Source organism: Canis lupus, chromosome 32, assembly GCF_048164855.1.
Source record: "Canis lupus baileyi chromosome 32, mCanLup2.hap1, whole genome shotgun sequence".
Taxonomy (NCBI): Eukaryota; Metazoa; Chordata; class Mammalia; order Carnivora; family Canidae; genus Canis; species Canis lupus.
The window spans coordinates 36010630-36028218 of NC_132869.1; the positions used below are offsets into that span (position 1 = coordinate 36010630).

Consider the following 17589-nt stretch of genomic DNA (forward strand, 5'->3'; position numbering starts at 1 on the left):
AGGCTGTCAGACCCCAGAGTGCTCGGTGGGTGGGTCGGTGGGTCGTCTAACTTGCAGGGCCCTATTCTGACCCCCACCCCCACCCCCAGAGAGGGCTCTCCCTCTGCGTCTGGGGCCATGGCACCCAACGTGTGCTCGCCCTTGCCCTGAGGGTGATGACACCCGTGGATGTGTTCTGCTTCGGCTTCCTGTGGCCTTTGCTGGAGCCGAGCACCACATATTAATTTAAGGGGTGGGGGGAACAGTGTGAGCTGAGTGAGAAGGAAGGCATCCTGCACAGGGTGTGTGCCATCAGACAGGGCAGCCGGCCCCCAGGTGCGAGAACAGGTGTGACGGAAGCACAGCTTCTCATGTCCACGAAGCAAGCTTTGCGTAGGGAACACAGGTCTGCAGTCCAGCCCTGCAGGCCTCACCCTTTTGAATGTTTACACTCGCTCTGTGCCCCGGTGGGTGGCCCTCTCGAGATGGCCCCCGTTTCCCAGAGGGTGCTCGTGGCTTAGAATGCCAGCTTTCGAGTCAGACAGATGGCCCCGTATCATTTACTTGCTGTTTGTTCTTGGGCAAGTTGCCTAACCTCTCTGAACATCTGTTTCCCCATCCATTAATTGGGATTGGTAATAGTAGCACTTAGAAGGATTATTATAAAGATTAAATGAGCTGATCCGTGTGAAGCACTTACCACACGCCTGGCAGTTAGTGTTGGCTATTAACGTCGGGAAGACAGAAAATTAAACAAATGCTTGCAATGAGCGTCCTGGGGCTCGTGAAATGAGGAGTACAGGGAACTCTGAGGATAAGAGCAGAGGACCTGACCTAGTCAGAGGGGTGGGGAGGGGACTTTTAAGCTGATTCACGGGAGGATGAGTAGGAGGTAGCAGGTAAAAGGAGAGGAGCTCAGGTGAGGGGAGGAGGCAGAGAGAGGAGCTCAGGCCGATGTCAGAGGCCCGGAGTCAGAGGCAGTTCAGCGGGAGCACTTCCTGCGTGCCAGGGTCTGAGAGCTTGGCACGGGTATGCACTCATTTTATGCCCCGGAGTGACTCCATGGTGTATTCCCACTTCAGGAAGGAGGAAATGGGCACAGAGAGGCCGAGGATGCTGCAAGACGTTGTCCCGCGAGGCCCAGTAGAGGCTGGTCCAGCCCCGGGCCTCCTGGCTCTGGCACTGTTTTTCTCCTCCTCTCTGCGGCTTCCTGATGGTGGGAGGTTGGCCCTTCGTGGGCCGCTTTTTCTATCTGACCTGGGCAAGAGGGCTATGGAAGTGCCACGTTCTGTTGTCCAGCCTCTGCTGCCCCTCGCGGAGCCTCCCTGGGCTGCGTTCGAGAGGGCAGGGCCTCTCCTCGCTGGCAGGCAGCGCCAGGGAGGGGTCATTTATTTTTTCCAAAAGGAAACTTTGCCCTGGCAGGGAAATTTCCACCTTATATTTTTACCGGGCCCAATTATAATGATTTTTAGTCCTTAAATCTTTCCAATGACCTGGATTGGGCTTTGGTCTTTAAAATAAAACTCTAGGGGGAGGGGGACGCCTGGCTGGCTCAGTGGTTGAGTGTCTGCCTTTGGTTCAGGGCGTGATTGCGGGGTCCATGGATCAAGTCCCGCATCGGGTTCCCCGCAGGGAGCCTGTTTCTTCCTCTGCCTGTGTCTCTGCCTCTCTCTCAGTGTCTCTCATGAAAAAAATAATAATAATAAATCTTTGGAAAAAACTAAACTAGGGATCCCTGGGTGGCTCAGAGGTTTAGCACCTGCCTTTGGTCCAGGGCGTGATCCTGGAGTTCCAGGATCGAGTCCCACGTTGGGCTCCCTGCATGGAGCCTGCTTCTCCCTCGGCCTGTGTCTCTGCCTCTCTCTCTCTCTCTCTCTCTCTCTGTGTCTCTCATGAATAAATAAATAAAATCTTTTTTAAAAATTTAAAAAAAAATAAAACTAAAATAAAATAAAACTCTAGAGATAGAGTGAACTTCCTGGTTCCCTGGTGAGACAGAGGAGACACCCGTGGAGGCTCCAGCTGCCCAAACCGGCTATGTAGGGAGGCTCCCGGGGTGGGCGCTCACATGCACTCAAGGTTCAACTTTGGAGCTGTCCGAGGCCCTCTGGTCCAGCCCCCTGCCTCCGTGGCCCTCCACACTTTCTAGAAACACAAGAGTGACTCCTGATCTTAATTTAGATCCGTTTAATAAATACTGGTTTGTTAGAAGGCAGAGCCTAGCCTTTCATCAGGTGTTAGATCCCTGCTTTCAGGAAGCTGACCGCAGAAGGAGCTGACCTTTCTAGAGTCTTCGTTGATACGAGGCTCCCACAGAATATTTCATACTTATTTCCTCATTCACTCTTCATGTCCTCTTACCGTTTCCCTGCCCCTCGGTGCAGAAACAGAGGCCTGGGGAGGGAAGGGAGCTAACTTCCCAAGACCACAAAGCTGGTGAGCGGCTGAGCCTGCCTTCCATGCCTTTCTTGCCACCTGGTCAGGCTGGTAGGAATGACCCTGAGACCTATGGCCAGAGCGGGGGATCTGGAGGCAAAAGACTCAGGCTCTGCTCTTGGCTTTGCGCCTCCCTGTGTGACCTTGAGCTAGTCCCTATGTCTCCTGCCACCACCGGGGTCCCACGGCCCTGGGAGTTGGGCAGCGCATCCAACGACAGCTAACCCTCTTCTCCCCTGCGGCTGTCCTGACTGCAGAGCTGTCTCACACTGGGCAGAAGAGACCAGCCTCCATCTGTTTGTACTCCGTCAGGCTGGATTGGGCCAGATGAAAAGTTGCTTTTCCCTCTTCCTGTTCTATTTCGGCTGCTTTAGGATGCTTGGGACAAATGATCTGGCTATAAGAATCAGATGTCCTGCTTTCGTCTGAAAAGTGAGACAAATAAAGCATCTAAACGTTGATCTGTATCATCCTGGATCCCCACAGGCCTGAGCTCCCTGCAGGACGTGGGGGAAGCTTGATCCCAAAGCACAGTCTTGCCCAAAGTCTCCTGGCAGAGAGACCCAGCCCCCACTGGCTAAGGACCTTGACCTTTGCTCCAGATACACCCTGGCACCCCTGAGGCTCAGACCCACTTTTCCTTTGAGTTTATGGAGGGAATATCCTCTACTAGCTTGAGGGATTTGCAGCAAGCCACTTAATAAACACCTTGAGTATGACTTCAGAGCTCCCCGGGTTGTGATCAGGGCTCTGCGGGAGTTTCCAGGACGTCAAACAGCTGATGGAAAGGAAGGTGTTGGGGGAAGGGGACAAGAGGATTTCATTTCTGCTGGGCTTCAGGCTTCGTGAAGAAAATGCTGTTGGTGCCTGCCCTGCTGACCCCCAGGTGAAAGGTCACTTTGCAGGAATGCCTGGGGGAAATTTGGGATTCCGAGAAGTTTGGAATTCTGGGAAAGGGGATTTCTGTGTACCTGAGGGTCCATCTGATAACTTTTCATAATCTCACATGTGTCCTCTACAGACCCCAGGGCTGCTTTCCTGCCATAGTCATTAGAGTGTGAGAACAAACTCAGGTTGTTTTGGTCGCAGGCTATTTCAGGGCCCCGATCGTCCTGTGAAATTGGCCTTTCCAGGGTCCCGATCTGAGTTAATTCCCTGTTCTGGGAGCTCCTGTCCTGCCCGGTCTCCACCACGCCAGCCACAGGTAAAGGTCCACCGCATTATGTTGTATGGGGATTGTTTTGGGAGCTTGAACTTTGACTCCTTGACTTGATTGTGAGCTCCCTGAGGCCAGGGATAATATCTGATTTGGGGGGTATCTTTCCCCAGCACTTGTCAAAGGTGTGGTGTCGACTTTGGGGGTACTGGGTGTGAAATACAAGGTTGGGCAGGATTTTGAGGAAGCCGGAGCTACTCCCTGTATGTTGCTGCCTGGGCTAAATAAATCCTTGCTCCCCTACGTGCGTGGACTGTGAGAGCTGGATGGAACTCTAAAGAGATGGGATAGGATCGCCTATTTTGCAAAGGAGAAAATCCAGGCCCTGGAAGGTTTGTCAAGGGGGGGCACACGTGGCCAAGCAGGAAGCGGGGATCCCTCTGGTTGATGGCAGGCTCTAGTTGGGTGAGTTTCAGTTCAGTGGGTTTTTCTAGGTTTTTGGTAGAAATCAGGTTAAGGACTGATTCAGAGTAGGTGGTGGGGGGTGTTCTAGAAAGGAGACTTCGAGAACTTCGCCTAGATGGCAGGGGGCACCCGAATGGAGAGGCTGAGCTCCCCAGGTAGCCAGCCAGGAGCACCCCCACCCCCACCCCCGAGTCGTGGCCCTGGCCCTGGCCGAGGTGGGAGGAGAGAGTTCTGAGACTCCTTCTGCTCGGCCACGGGGCTGTGATTTCTGAGATCTGGCAGCCAGGTGCCCTATCTGCCGGGCTGCCACCCTGGCTGCCAAAGGGGGGGCCCATGAGCCCCACTCTCCCTCCTGGAAGCCAGCCCTTCTGGCACGCTGGGCTGCAGGCAATCGTTCCCTCCTTTGTTTCTCTGAAACCATTAGAAGGGCCTCTGGGTTGGGAGCCTGGGTTGCTAAGAGCTTTCCTCTGGCCAGACCTTATCAGGGCTTGAGAAGCCTCCCGGCAAAGTTTTCCCTGGATCTCTGGCTTGGAGGGAGGGCGGGAGGGAGAGTGGGCGGAGGGAAGAGGGGGGCTCAGGAGCCTCACACAAAGCCACCCCTCTGCGCCCCGGAGAACCCGAGTGCTGGACAGCATCCTCTGTGGGCCTTTGCTTTAGAAAAGCAGCAGGAGCGATGGTCTCCCCTGAGCCCGCACTCCATGCCAAGGATGTCACATCCATTATCTTATGTACCCCATGACTCTAGCATCACCCCCACTTTACAGAGGGGTAGAGCAAGCCTCAGAGAGGGTGGCACACACCCTGGCTCCCACCGCGGGGAGGGGGGGACCTGGCCCCTATGTGCCCAATTGCACTGCCCCGTGGACATGCAGAAACTGAGCGGCCTGCGGGCCAGATGGGGGTGGGGGGGGGCGTTGGTCGTGCTGTGTGATTGTCTTTCTAAGCTCACCCTCCCAGCACCGTGTCCAGGACTCCGTTCCTTTGGGCCTTTTAAAAGTTATTAAAATATAAATTCCCCCAGGAGGAGTAATACCTGACTTAAGTGGCTGTCGCTGACGGCGCCCAGCCTGCAGATAAGGAGACCCGAGGATAATGAGACTCCAGCTGGGGAGAGGTTGCAGAGGAGGAAAGTGAGGCAGCAGTGGGGGCTGGTGAGCCAGACGTCCCGGGGGATGGCCGTTGTTCTGTGTACCTGTCCGCCCTGGCTGCCCTGCTATCCTGACCACTGACCACCCTCCCTCCCCTCGCCCCTAAATAAAATGAGGCCCTAGCTAAGTTCAAAAAGCATTTGCCCTTGAGTGCTAGGCCCAAGGCTCATGCACCAAGCATGCCGGGATGCACCCACGCAGCCCTCTTGTCAAGGGATCCCCGTCCAGTGGGGCAGACAGGCCGCCCAGAACACACACTGCAGGGATGTGGCGCAGGGGGGCTGGTGAGCAGTGGTGTGGAAGGAGCAGGGATGTGTGCACAGAGCTTTGGAGCCCGGGGCACAGAGCAGGGAAGCCAGGCAGGGTCTCTGGAGGGAGAGATCGTAGCTCGTCTCCAAGGATGAGAAGGCAGAGACAGGTGAAGGGAAGGGCATTCTGGGGAGAGGGAACAGCATGAACCACACCATGGAGGGGGGCGCAGGAGTCGGGTGTGGCTGGGTGGGTAAGGTAGGGAGTGGTGAGTCAATGCTGGAGGGGCAGGTGGAAGCGGGTGGTGGGGCTTTGGGTGCACCTTGGGGAGGCACAAGGTTGTGAGTCAATGCCGGAAGGGGAGGTGGGAGCTGGTGGCGGGGCTTTGGCTGCAGCTTGGGGAGGCACAAGGTGCCCTGGCAGGGTTTTAACAGAGTGATACGATCCAACTTGCCCTTTAGGGGGTCTGCTCCAACCCGACCTACAGGCAGAGAGTGAGTGGACATCCCAAAGCTCACACGCCACCAGGTGGGGGCAGGGGTTTCGGGCCCCCAGCCCGGATCCCCTACAGGTATCTCCCTGCACCTAAGAGTGAGCACAGCCGGTGCACCCCCCCCCCCCCCAAGGAGATACCCACTCGGTGGCATTCCCGGTACTGGGCTTTCCACCTGCCTGGGGCTACCAGAAAGGCTGGTCCTGGGAGTTGAGAAAACAGAAGCAGGGCCCAGAGGGCCATAAGTCTCCTGCTGGGAAGACGGGGTTGTGCTGTGGAGAGAAGACCAGTGCAGGCGGCTTCTGGCAGCTTAGCCTCAACCCCAGCTCTGATGCTGTGTGACCTTGGCTCAGTCATTTCCCCCTCTGGTTGGGACTTTTTCTTTTCTTTGCATTATTTTTATTAAACTTAGACAAATGTTACATCTTTTCATTGTACATTTTGCTTTTTTCCTCTCAGTATTATATATTGTGACCTATGTAACTATACGTCAAATTTGCACCTTCTTCCTAAATACTGTATTCCTATCATAGCAATTACACGGTATTAATCTATCCTTCTACTGATGAAAATGTAGTATGTATGTCCAATTTAGTGTCATACAAACCTCAAGGCAGTGATGAACATAGAGATGTGTATCTGTGTGCCCACAGGTGCATGCCTCTGAAGGCAATACACCAAAATAGAAGTGACTGTTTCATATTTGTGTTCTCAGAGTGATCCTGTTACTCTAAAGTAATAAATCTAGTTTATTTTCATCGTAGTTTTAGACATTTGCTTTTTATATTCTGATCTTCAGTCTTGCTAGATTTTATTTTTATTTTTGTATGTCATGTAAAATAGAGACTTATCATTTTTTGTTCATATGACTCTTCCATTTACTATTCAGGCCATTCTAGCTATCTTAGGATAAAATCACCTGGTCCAAGGCTGGGTGCGGGAGGAGCTTACGGATATACTTACTCCCTATTGCTGCCCAGCCTCAGACCCTGCCCCATCCGCCTCCCTCTGAGCTACATCCTCTAGGGCGTGCACACACACGCACGCCCCCGTGCACATGTGTGTGCACACACACTCCGGACTGCCAAGGTCGTGAAAAGCTAACAAAACTTGGGGGTTGAGGATCAGAGTTTGAGTCCTGGCTCTGACACAACTTGCCCCGTGACTTTGAGCAAGGGCTGAGCCGGTCGGAAACTTTGTGCTTATTCCCTCTCATTCCGTATAAACAGCAGCCCTTCCCGCACCAGGAACTCAGCCTTTTCTGCGTCTTTTCCATACAGCCTCCTCCAGCCAGAGAGCCCTTCTCTGATGAACATTCTATTCACTTTTTATTGGTGACCCAGGGTGAGGTGGGGTATAGTATTAGCTGGGATAGGGCGCAAGAGAACCGTCTGGAGGGATGGGAGTCAAGTGATTGTTAGCATGTGTAAAAACTTTTCAAGCTGAACACTTAAGGCCTGTGCACTATGGGCATGTTGAATGTGTTTTAGTATATTAATATTAAACTATGAATATTTTATTTTTTATACAAAACAATTATTGACTTATTATATTGACTTGTTAATAATATAGTATTAATATTTAATATATTTGATTTTTTAAAGCAAGTGGGAAAAAGATCCTTCCCGGCTTTCTAGTTCAAGCTTCATTTCCCTCCATCCGTTCATATATTCATTCCTTTGACAAATATTTGTGCTCCGGGCAACCCAGGCACGCAGAGGCGCGTTACTGCCCTGGGAGCTCAGAGGTGCAGAACCCTCAGTGGCCCCACATTGTCATGACTGGTGGTGGCTCTCAAGGCTGGTGCACATCCCCTGGGGAAGTTTAAATAGTTGCCCCCAGGACCAGCTTCGTGGGATTGTGACCTGTGTGACGCTTGATGTTCTGCGGATACTATCTTGAAATTCTTTATAATTTTTGATCAAGGGCCTCTACAGATGATGTAGTTGGTCCTCTCTGCCCCCTTCCAGCCAGAACCATAGAATCAGATTCTCCGGGAAGTAGAGTCCAGGCATGAAGATCTCTTTAAAGCTGAATTTCCTTCTGGAGTCATGTCCAGGGCCAGCCCTCATCCTCCAGATACCTGGCTGAAACAGAAGCTGGCACCTGGCTCTCTAGACACTTGTAACTGAGTCGGAATGATAAGACCTCACACGTGAGGGTGTCACAGGAGCAGGTCCCAGGTGGCAGCGGCGACGGCGATCCGTGAGGAAGCTCGGGGAGGCAGGGGGGATCCTCGTGGGGTAGGAATGGTCAAGGAAGGCTTCAGGGAGGAGGTGGCTCATTCGCCATCCTGAAAATGGTGAGAGCAAAGAATGAGAGAGGGGAAGAGGCAGAGGCAGCTAGCATTTAGGAGAGGGAAGGACTCATCTCGGGGAAGGGAGCAAGCAGGCTAACCGTGGTGTGCGGTGTGACTGAGTGGAGGGAGGTGTGGCTGGGAAGCCGGAGTGGGGCGGGATTGGGAAGCACAGGAAATGACAGTCTGAGAAGTCAAAATCCGGTTGGCAATGGGGAGCCGATGAATGTTCTTGGCTCAAGAGTAATGTGCTCCGTGATCGACAATGAATAAACAAAAAGAGGGTGTGGGGGAGCCATGGGGGGGCTGGCCCGCTAAATTGCCAGGGTTTCCAGCCAGAGCTGTGGTCCACCTGCCCTTGGAGGCTCTGCACCCCCTCCCTGTAGGAGGTGCCTGTCTGTGCAGGAACCCCATGTCCCCTCCGCTGTGGTCCTGGGCAGCAGCGACTGACGCATCCCCAAGAACAACAGACACCGAGCAGGCCCTGTGCTCCCCTTTCTAGGAACGGCAAGCGGTAGGTGGGTGGGCCGGGGGGTGCCCTGGTAAAAAGCGGGGCTGTACTCTCCCACTCCTACCGGGTTCCCCCGCCCAGGTGGGCCACCCCCCTTGCAGGAAGGCAGCTGTCCCTGCCATCCTGTATTTCCCATGGCCTGGGGGACACTGCGGGGGGCGGGGGGTAGGTGAGGGTCCTGTCGGAGTCACAGGAGCCCCCATTTCTGAGTAGCCGGCAGCAGAGCAAATGCAGATCTGTTTGTTTCTCAGCCTCCTGAAATATGTATGCAGGAAGATGAGAAAGGGGTTCTGTTTATTGAACGCATCCTCCAGGGAAGAAGCCACAGGGAACGGGCTGCTTCCCGTGTCTGAGAGCCAATGAGCAGAGAAGGAATTTCTTTGGATTTAAAGCCAGACAGAGCCTGTGTGCTTGCAGAAGGAAGGGGGAGATGGGATTTCTGGAGGGGACCGAAAGCCCTCCCAACCCCCTGCCTCCGGTCCCAGGAAAGCCTTTCGGCACACGCTTTCCTAGTGACTCCAAATACTAACTGAAATCTCAGCCTAGTTCTGTCCTGGGCTCTGCCTCTACTGTGCTGTGTGACCTTGGGCAAGTTACTTGACTTCTCTGGGTCTTTGTTTCCAGCTCTGAAAAGAGAGAGGTATCAGTCCAGTTCTGTCTGTCTCTTGCCAGTGTTTGGAGAGTCAGGGGGGCTGTGGGATGGGGAGCAGTGGAGGGGGAGGAAGGGGCGCAGGGAGCATTATACCACGCAGAAGTCCCCGCTGTGCAGTGCTCGAGGCCAGAGAACTGACCGGAGGCAGGACTGGACGGCCAGCCCAGCCGGCAGCCTCAGCTGCGGCCTGCGGGGTCAGGCCAGAGGGAAGGCTCCCAGGCCCGAGGCCCCCCCGGGACCCCTTCCCTCCCTCCTCCTCCAGCTGAGTCCCGCTGCATGTGTCTCTGAGAACTCGGGCAGGATTTCCTCCCAGGAAGGGGACACGGCTGTCCGGTTTAGACCCCGCGGGAGTCGCAGGCACCAAGGAGCACGGCTGCGCTTCCCCCTGACAGCGGGGCTGGCCTTGTCTTCAGATGTGAAAGTCTGCGCTCTGGGCCCCGAGCGTCCCGGCAGGCCACGCTGCACCCTGTCCTGTTTGGCCCCCGGGGCAGGGCTGCAGAGGCTTCTCCGGGGGCCAAGGTTCGGTTCCCAGCGACATCACTGGCTCGCTGTTCCCAGATCCACGATGGGCCTTGTAAGAGGTGAAGGTCAATAACGGTGTGAGTGTCAGAAGCACCTGAGTCTTGATCCAGGAAGCACCAGCTCCAAGCCAGGCACTGCTCAGAGAGGGGACAGAGGGGACAGGGGTCCCCCACCATTGAGGAAGCTGAGTTCTGCCTGAGAGGCTGACACTGATCCCGAGACGTGATTGGGGCAGCACCGATCGCAGGTCCTGAAGGCCGGGGGCGTGAGAGAGACTGGACGAGGCCCGCAGGAGGAGGTGATGTTCAAGTCTGACGTGTAGGGTAAGCAGGATTCGGAAAGGTGCCGAGCAGGGCATGTGGTGCGAGTGGAGACAAGGACAGCAGTGCTGCTGGGGTATCCAGAGCTTTGGGGTGGCCCAGAGAGGATCAAGTGTGGGGGGCAGGGGCTGGGAGCTGGGGCGGGGGCCACGGGAGGAGCCAGAGAAGTGCAGATTGAGGCTGGGGCCAGTAGCGGATCAGCCAGTCCAGAGCTTTTCATAGAGAAGAAAGATGATGGAGTCAATAGATCCCATGACGATAAATATTCATCAAGCACATACTCCGCCGGCCACCGTTCTAGGTCACAGGGCACAGCAACATCGCTGAACAAAAGATCCCCCCTGCCCTCAAGGGACTGGCTCTGGAGGCTCAGGAGACAGGAGAGAAGAGAAATACATAAATATTAGGATGTCAGGGTGTCAGGGGGTGGTAAAGGCTGTTGAGACAAATGCATAGGGGCGCCTGGGTGGCTCAGCAGTTGAGCGTCTGCCTTTGGCTCAGGGTGTGATTCCGGGGTCCTGGGATCGAGTCCCGCGTTGGGCTCCCAGCATGGAGGCTGCTTCTCCCTCTCTTCTGTCTCTGTGTCTCTCATGAATAAATAAATCTTTAAAAGAAAAAGAAAAGGAAAAGTGCATTGGGGCTGGGGATGGGGCAATAGGCGAGCAAAGGGCCGGGCTATTTTAGATAAGGTGGCTCTGGAAGGGGGATGTGGAGGCCCAGAGTGGAATGAGGGGAGGGATGGAGCCACGTGGAGTGTGGGAAGCCCTTGCGGGCCGAGAGCAGCAAGCTCTCCGAGTGGGGGAGGCCGCCTGTCCCTGAAGGCGCAGCCAGAGGCCCTGGTCCAGGGCAGTGTGAGGGCAGAGGGTCAGAAAGGAGGCTGAGTCCTCCTCCTTCCCACAGGCTGGCACCTGCTTCCTGCTCGCTACTGTTTGTTGACTGACTGCTTGAGAATGACGGCTCAGAGCAGTGGGGAGAGGAGGCAGAAGAGACTGGAGGTCGAGCGCCCAGCAGCCACGTTGAGCTGATGAGGCGCTGACCCAGGGCAGAGGCTGGGGCACAGGGAAGAGGATTCTCCAGGCCCGGTGACTGGGTGGGAGGAGAGGCAGATGGCAGCCAGGTATTCCCGGAGCTGGATCCACAGATCCGTGGGGCATTACCACACCCCCCGCCGCAACCGGTCACCTGAGCCAGCCCAGCCCCTGGCCGGTACCCGTGGAGCAAAACCAGAGCTTCCCCACCCCACTTGTCCTTTTGAGGATGCTCCAAACTGGGCTGCGTGCTCCCGCAGGGCCGGCTGGGCTCGGCAGAAGTCCTCGGGGGTGGCCTCCCCTGCCAGCCTCACCTGGCGTCCAACCTCATTAGTATTTTGAGCAGAAACATATTTATTTTTTCCTGCGGGGAATTGGTGCCCTGCTCATTTCAAATGGAGTAAAACCAAAGAGCAATTAAGAAGAGGCCCAGCCTTCTCGGGTCAAGGAGAAGAAGGGAGGAGGGAAGTGATGTTGCTACGTTGCAGGCCGCTGGGCACCCACCTCTGTTCCGGGTTGGCCAGGGTTTGGGTGGCCAGGAGGGAGGTGCTGTAGGATTTGAATTCGCCAGTAACAAAATACTAATGATCAACGTTTACCTGGCGCTGAGCATGTGCCAGGGACTATGCTAACTGTTCTACACGCATCTCATTCTTTCAACAGCCTGTGAGGAAAGAGGGTGGGTGGCACGGGGTGTGTTGTGTCCATTTTATGATTGAGAAAACTGAGGCTCAGAGAGTTAAGTAGCGTGTCCCGGGTCCCACAGCTGGTAAGCTGGTGGAGCCAGGGTCCTAGCCCATGCCTGATGCACTGTGGAGCCCACGCCCTTTAGCTACCTGGCCATTTTTGAAATGTCCCTCAAAAGTATTGCATTTAACCCATATCTTCCCTCTAATTTCTGTTTCCCTCTCATCAAGGGGGAAAATGGGCCAAACAAATAAAAAGCTCTCACTGGGCTGGCACACGGAGGCTTTAGTGGAGTTATTGAGGCTCACAGGACAGAGAGGGGGCTCAGCCAACCTCTGGTCCAGGCTGTGGGGCTGGCCCTGCCCCTCTCCCTGGGGCCTGCAGTTACACCCATTGCTCTTGGTGAGCCGGGGGGCAGCAGGCCTGTCAGGGGCCATCGTGGTGGATGGGACAGGAGGCCTGAGCCGGCCAGGTGGAAACGGTGAGGGCTGGAGAGGGAACAGGGCACAGGCTGACGATTTGGAGGCAAGGGGTCGGTGGGGACACGTAAGAGAAAGCAGTCAGTGGGGCACTGGGGTTCCTGGGGCACAAAGGAGGAGCCGGCTCCGGTCAGCGGCCGTGTCCCAGATCCAAGCCCCCCTCAACCGAACCACCTACCTGTTCCACATGCTTGGCTCTGAGAGCATTTCCAACTTTCAGAAAATCAGCTCCCCCAGAGGCTGAAGCTCAGGAGGAGAGGGTCGACGGCTGGCCGGAATTGGGGTGTCCTGGCTCCCGGGCCCCTGAGCTGGGTTGCTGGCCAGAGAGAGGGCTGGGGGCGGGGGCTGGAGGGGTGGAGAGAGAGAGAACAAACAGGAAGTTTTGCCATCTCTGCTTCTCTGTCTTGCAGGGTCAGTGATTTTGCTAATAGCAACCTCCTGGAAAAAATTGATCCCATTTTCTCAGGATAGGAAGCCTGCTTTCTAAAAAAGTCTGGACCTCAGAGAAGCTGGGGGAAGGCAAGTCCCTGGCAAGCGTCCCCCCCATTTCCCCCCCCCCCGCCCCGCCCAGCCCACCAGATGCGGGGGGCCTCTCTGCCTTCTCTCCCCAACTCCTTACTTCCCACTCGTGGCTCTGCAGCCAACCTTCGCCCTCCCTGCTCCCTTCCTCTCTCTATGCCGGGCTCTTCTCTGGGCAGCAAGGGGCTCATCTGTCACCTAGTCTGTGTCTGGGGCGCTGTGGGTTTGGTGCAGAAACCTTGCCAGGAAAAAGCGCCCATTCTGCCTGGAAATTCTGGAAGTCTCGCAAGGGTGATGCTGCTTGAGGGAAGCTGGGGGTCGGGAGCTAGGGGGACACGAGCTGGGCTGCCCTGCTCTGAGCCTGTCCTGGCTTTAGGCCTAAGCTGGCTTGGGCTGCCCCGGATTAGGGGAGGGGGCAGGAAGGAAGTCCTACCAGCCTGTGCACCTGGAGTCGTTGTCCACCTGGGCAGCAATATTCTTTGGCTTCCCCCTGCCCAGGCCACTTCGCTGGGTGTTCAAAGCCTTCCCTCTCCGACCACGTTTACTTCCATGGCTCCTGCCCACACCCCGCCCTCGAGCCACACTGGTGTGCTTGCTGCCCCCAGATTCAACGTGTGCCTCCTGCCCCCTGCTTTCAGGGTCCAGCCAAAACGCCACCTCCTCCACGGAGCCTCCTCTGATCTCTCCTCAAGTCCCAACTCTGTCCTTCTGTCACTACTGTGCTAAGAGGGTTATAGCTGAAGATGCCCTACCTCCCCTGCCAGAGGGCAAGCCCCGCGTCCTGAGCGGGAGGGAGCATGCGATGCCACGGATCCCGTGATGCATTTCTCGTGCCTGGCCCCGTATATGTTCGAGTAGAGATGTTTGAATGACGTATTTGTCTTTTGCACGGACAGAAGGAGCTATTCTGTGCCTGCAGCATGGTTTCAGCCATGTGAGATGCATTTGTCGGCAAATCTATCAAAGGGTGCAGGATAGAGCTCCCCAGCCCTGACCCTGGAAGGGCCTGGGACAGATATAGGGAGCCTATTCTTCTATCTCCCGCTCCCCCCCCCCAACACTGCTATCGGCTGTGCTGCCCTTGAAGAATTCTAAAGGGGGGGAAGTGTTCCCCAGTGCCTCCCAGACCTCTCGCCCAAGAGAGGCGGTGGCCTGGTGACCTCCTAACAGCAGTGGGCTCTGCTGGGGCTCTCCCGTCCCCTGGGCGGCTGCCATATGCTCTCCGGACGTCCGGGTCTCATTATGCTCCAGCTCAAAAATTCATCTTGGCTAATTGTGCTCGAGGCCTGAGTGAATTCAGGAACTCTCACCCAGCCTCTGTGGGGCTGGAGTTTCCATGGCAACGAGGGAGGTGTTCTAATGAACTGCATCCTTGGAGACCGGCTAGGGGACCCTTGCCTGTCCCTCCTCGTAGACTGTTGGTGCTGCTGGACTGGGGGCCCCCCTCCACACGGGGCCTGGGGCTGGGGAGAGGGGATGCAAGCAACCTCAGCAGACCCCCCCCCCCAGGGGGGGGAATCCACAATCCACCCCAACACTGTGCCGCAAGGGATAAAAGACACTCCGATGATCTCAATCTCAGCCTCATTGCAGGTCAGGGAGTTTCCCTTCCTCCACAAACAACTAAACAAATACCCTTTCATCTATAGCACACACACATACTCCGAATTCCATTGCTTTGAGTGCCATCTCTCTGTGGAAGTTGCCCTCCTCCTTGAAGGTCTGGCTCAAATGCCGCCTCCTCCAGGAAGCCTTCCTGGAATCTCTCTTTCTCCCAGCCCCCTTTGCCACTGTGCTTGGTCTGTGCTTCACGATTGTTTTTCAGCACAGTTGCCCAGAAGCGGACTTTGCCAAGTGTACACCAGGTTCATTTCATACCAGGTAACAAGCTCCTCCAAGATAGGTAACTCCCTGCCTACCTCTCTGGAGCCTCAGATGTGGTGGCCTCATAGGGCTCAGAAGGAGAAAAGGGGTTTTTGCTAGAAGCCTCTCTCGGCACTCAGTCCTACCCGAAGGCCCAGGCCTGGGAGCTTCTCTGTCGGTGTGGTTTCTGGAGACCCTCTTCCTCCCACGACTGCATGATGACCAGGAGACAGCTCTCTGTCTTTCCCATCCCTGAGGAAGAAGGGATGCCCAGGCTTTTGGGGGAAAGAGTGGGAACGAAAAAGAGACTAGAAGAAATGAAGACAGCAAGCGGGGGCAGCCCTGGCCCAGGGCCCAGCCTCCTGGCTGCTGGGCCCTTCAGCCCTGCGCCTGGTCCCCCACAGGGGAAGACGAGTGGGGGAGGAGGGTCGGGGGTGGGGAGAAGAGAGATGCAAACCCAGCGATTTCTCCACATCCACCGCACTTCCTTCTCATCTGTCCTGCTGACTCTTGGTCTCCAGAAGTGACCTGGAGACAGAGGAATGAGAGGGGAGGAGGCCGCCTGTCTGGCTTTTAATTAAAAGAGACAGGATACCTCCCAGCCAGCCTTTTGGGCAGTGGCACCCTGCAATGTGTGTGTCTCCCTCAAGGGATGGGGTGGTGGGCGAGTTTCTGGGTGTGTGAACGGCTGACAGAGAGGAGAGATTTGAAAAACCATCCGGAAAGCGGAGTCATCTTCTTGATCCCCCATGCCCTCTCCTCTTTAAGGCCACCAACTGTCCTTGAGCACCTGCCGTGTGCCAAGCCCTGGGCTGGGCCCTGGGGATGCAGTGATGGATGAGATGCCTCCCTGGCCACCAGGGCAGCGGGGAGGGTGGGAAGGATGTTGGGACCCACCTGTCACTGGGCCTTCCTTCACCCGACATCCCCCGAGTGCTGCCTTTTTGTAAGCACTGACGATAAAACGAGGGACCTGGCAGCTTGACGGTCAAGGACAGGTGCAGGGAAGTGCAGGGTGTGGGGCCTGATGCTCACAGTGCTGGGTGAGGAACCGAGGCAGAGGGAAGTACAAGGAGGCCTGGGGCAGGAGCAGCTAACATAGTCGAGGGGAATCGGAAGGCTGGCCTGAGGAAGTGGCCCTGGAGCAGAAACCCAAAGGAGGAGGAGGATTTGACCAAGTTAGGAAATGTGGCCGAGAGAGAGGAAACTAGCATGTGCAAAGGCCCGGAGAAGAGAAACAGACTCCATGGGCCAGGAAGAAGCTGAGTGCATTCGGGGCTTCCGTGTGCAATGCCGGGTGCAGGCCGAAGAGGGGGCCTCCAGTATCCAATGTGCAAGGACCACAGATTTGTTCCTGAGGGCAGAGGAGGGGGCTGTTTACTGGCTTTACACAGGGGAATGACACTGGATTTAGGTTTAAAAGGGTCACTCGAGTGTGTATTCTTTTGTGACGAAAAAATTAAAAGATTCCCAGGGTTGTTTTTTTTTTTTAAGATTTTATTTATTTATTCATGAGAGACACAGAGAGAGGCAGAGACACAGGCAGAGGGAGAAGCAGGCTCCATGCAGGGAGCCCGATGTGGGACTCGATCCCAGGACCCCGGGACCACGCCCCGAGCTGAAGGTGGGCGCTCAACCCACCTCAGCCACCCAGGAGTCCCAGATTCCCAATTTTTCATGGAAGATCACTCTTGGTGCCGTGAAGGGAAGCTAGTGAGAGGCAAGGAGGGTATCGCAGCGATTGGGATATTTGGCCCACATTAGGGTCTGACTCTGACACACGCATACTTTACATAGACGTTTTCATTCACCTTGATACAGACATTTCAGGCCACTAAAGAGAAAGAGGAGCACAAGGGCTCTCGCTGGTTTTCTAACATGTGTCTTTAACTCCTGTCTGGCTCTGTTGTGTCCCCAAGTTAAACAGGATCCAGCGGTCATCTCCATGGTTCCTGGGGCTCTTATTGCCCTGGTTGGTGAGGGTCCCATAATTTGCCTGCTTTGGGGTGTCTCCTCTTTTATTGCCCCTTGTGGGGAAAGGATGGTAGCTGTGAGTTTCATAGCTCTCCACCCCAGTGAAGGGAAGTTCAGCGAGATAAGCAAAGCCTACTTTCTTCCCCACTAAGAACACAAAGAAGTAATTCCTTCCTTCCTTTCTTTTTTTAAAAGATTTTATTTATTTATTCATGAGAGACACAGAGAGAGAAAGTCAGAGACGCAGGCAGAGGGAGAAGCAGGCTCCATGCAGGGAGCCCAATGTGGGACTCGATCCCAGGACCGGGGATCACACCCTGAGCCGAAGGCCAGATGCTCAACCACTGAGCCACCCAGGTGTCTTGAAGTAATTCCGTTCTGCTCTTCTAATAGAAGTATTTCATGGAAGCAAATCTGTTTTGTGGGCAAAGAGGGACTGCTTGTACGAGTCATGCACACACACATAGTTATTTCTCTTGTTGGGATGCGTGCAATTTTATTTTAGAGGAGGGGGCACAGAGCTTTGCAACCCCTTGCTTGGAAACAGCTGTCCCATGGGATTAACGCCTGTTTCCCCCTGAGCAGGAAGGTGCTAGAGAGCCCCCTGCCCAGTTTGGGTTTGGCAGGGCAGGTGACAGATATCAGGTGGCCTGGGCTTAGGGAGAGAGTAGCCAGGTCGGCTGCTTTCAGATGCAGAATTGTCCCTGTCCTGTGCACTCATGCACCATCAAAGTCCCAGGGCTGGCAAGTGCCCGGCTTCTAGCAGGTGACTGGTTTACTAAACTAGGTGCTGGGTGGCTGAGTGGCTGACC

General features: G+C 55.4%; 1 protein-coding gene and 1 long non-coding RNA gene across 5 annotated transcripts in view; one reads left to right on the forward strand and one right to left on the reverse strand.

Annotated features, from left to right (window-relative positions):
* CORO2B (coronin 2B) overlaps positions 1-17589 on the forward strand; it is a 134326-nt gene that overhangs the window by 6282 nt on the left and 110455 nt on the right. The window contains exon 1 of one of the 3 annotated variants that reach the window (XM_072809374.1): positions 8597-8736. The exons of the other annotated variants lie outside the window; for them this stretch is intronic. The gene's annotated coding sequence lies outside the window, so the exon portion shown is untranslated. Of the gene's footprint in view, positions 1-8596; positions 8737-17589 lie in introns of those variants that run through there. 3 annotated transcript variants of the gene reach the window in all.
* LOC140623195 (uncharacterized) lies at positions 7184-14268 on the reverse strand. 2 transcript variants are annotated; one of them, XR_012022859.1, is made up of 4 exons: positions 13693-14268; positions 12600-12766; positions 9264-10831; positions 7184-8219 (listed from the first exon to the last, which is right to left on the reverse strand). It is a non-coding gene; the product is annotated as an uncharacterized lncRNA (long non-coding RNA). The 2 variants fall into 2 exon arrangements; XR_012022858.1 differs by having other exon boundaries at positions 13374-14268.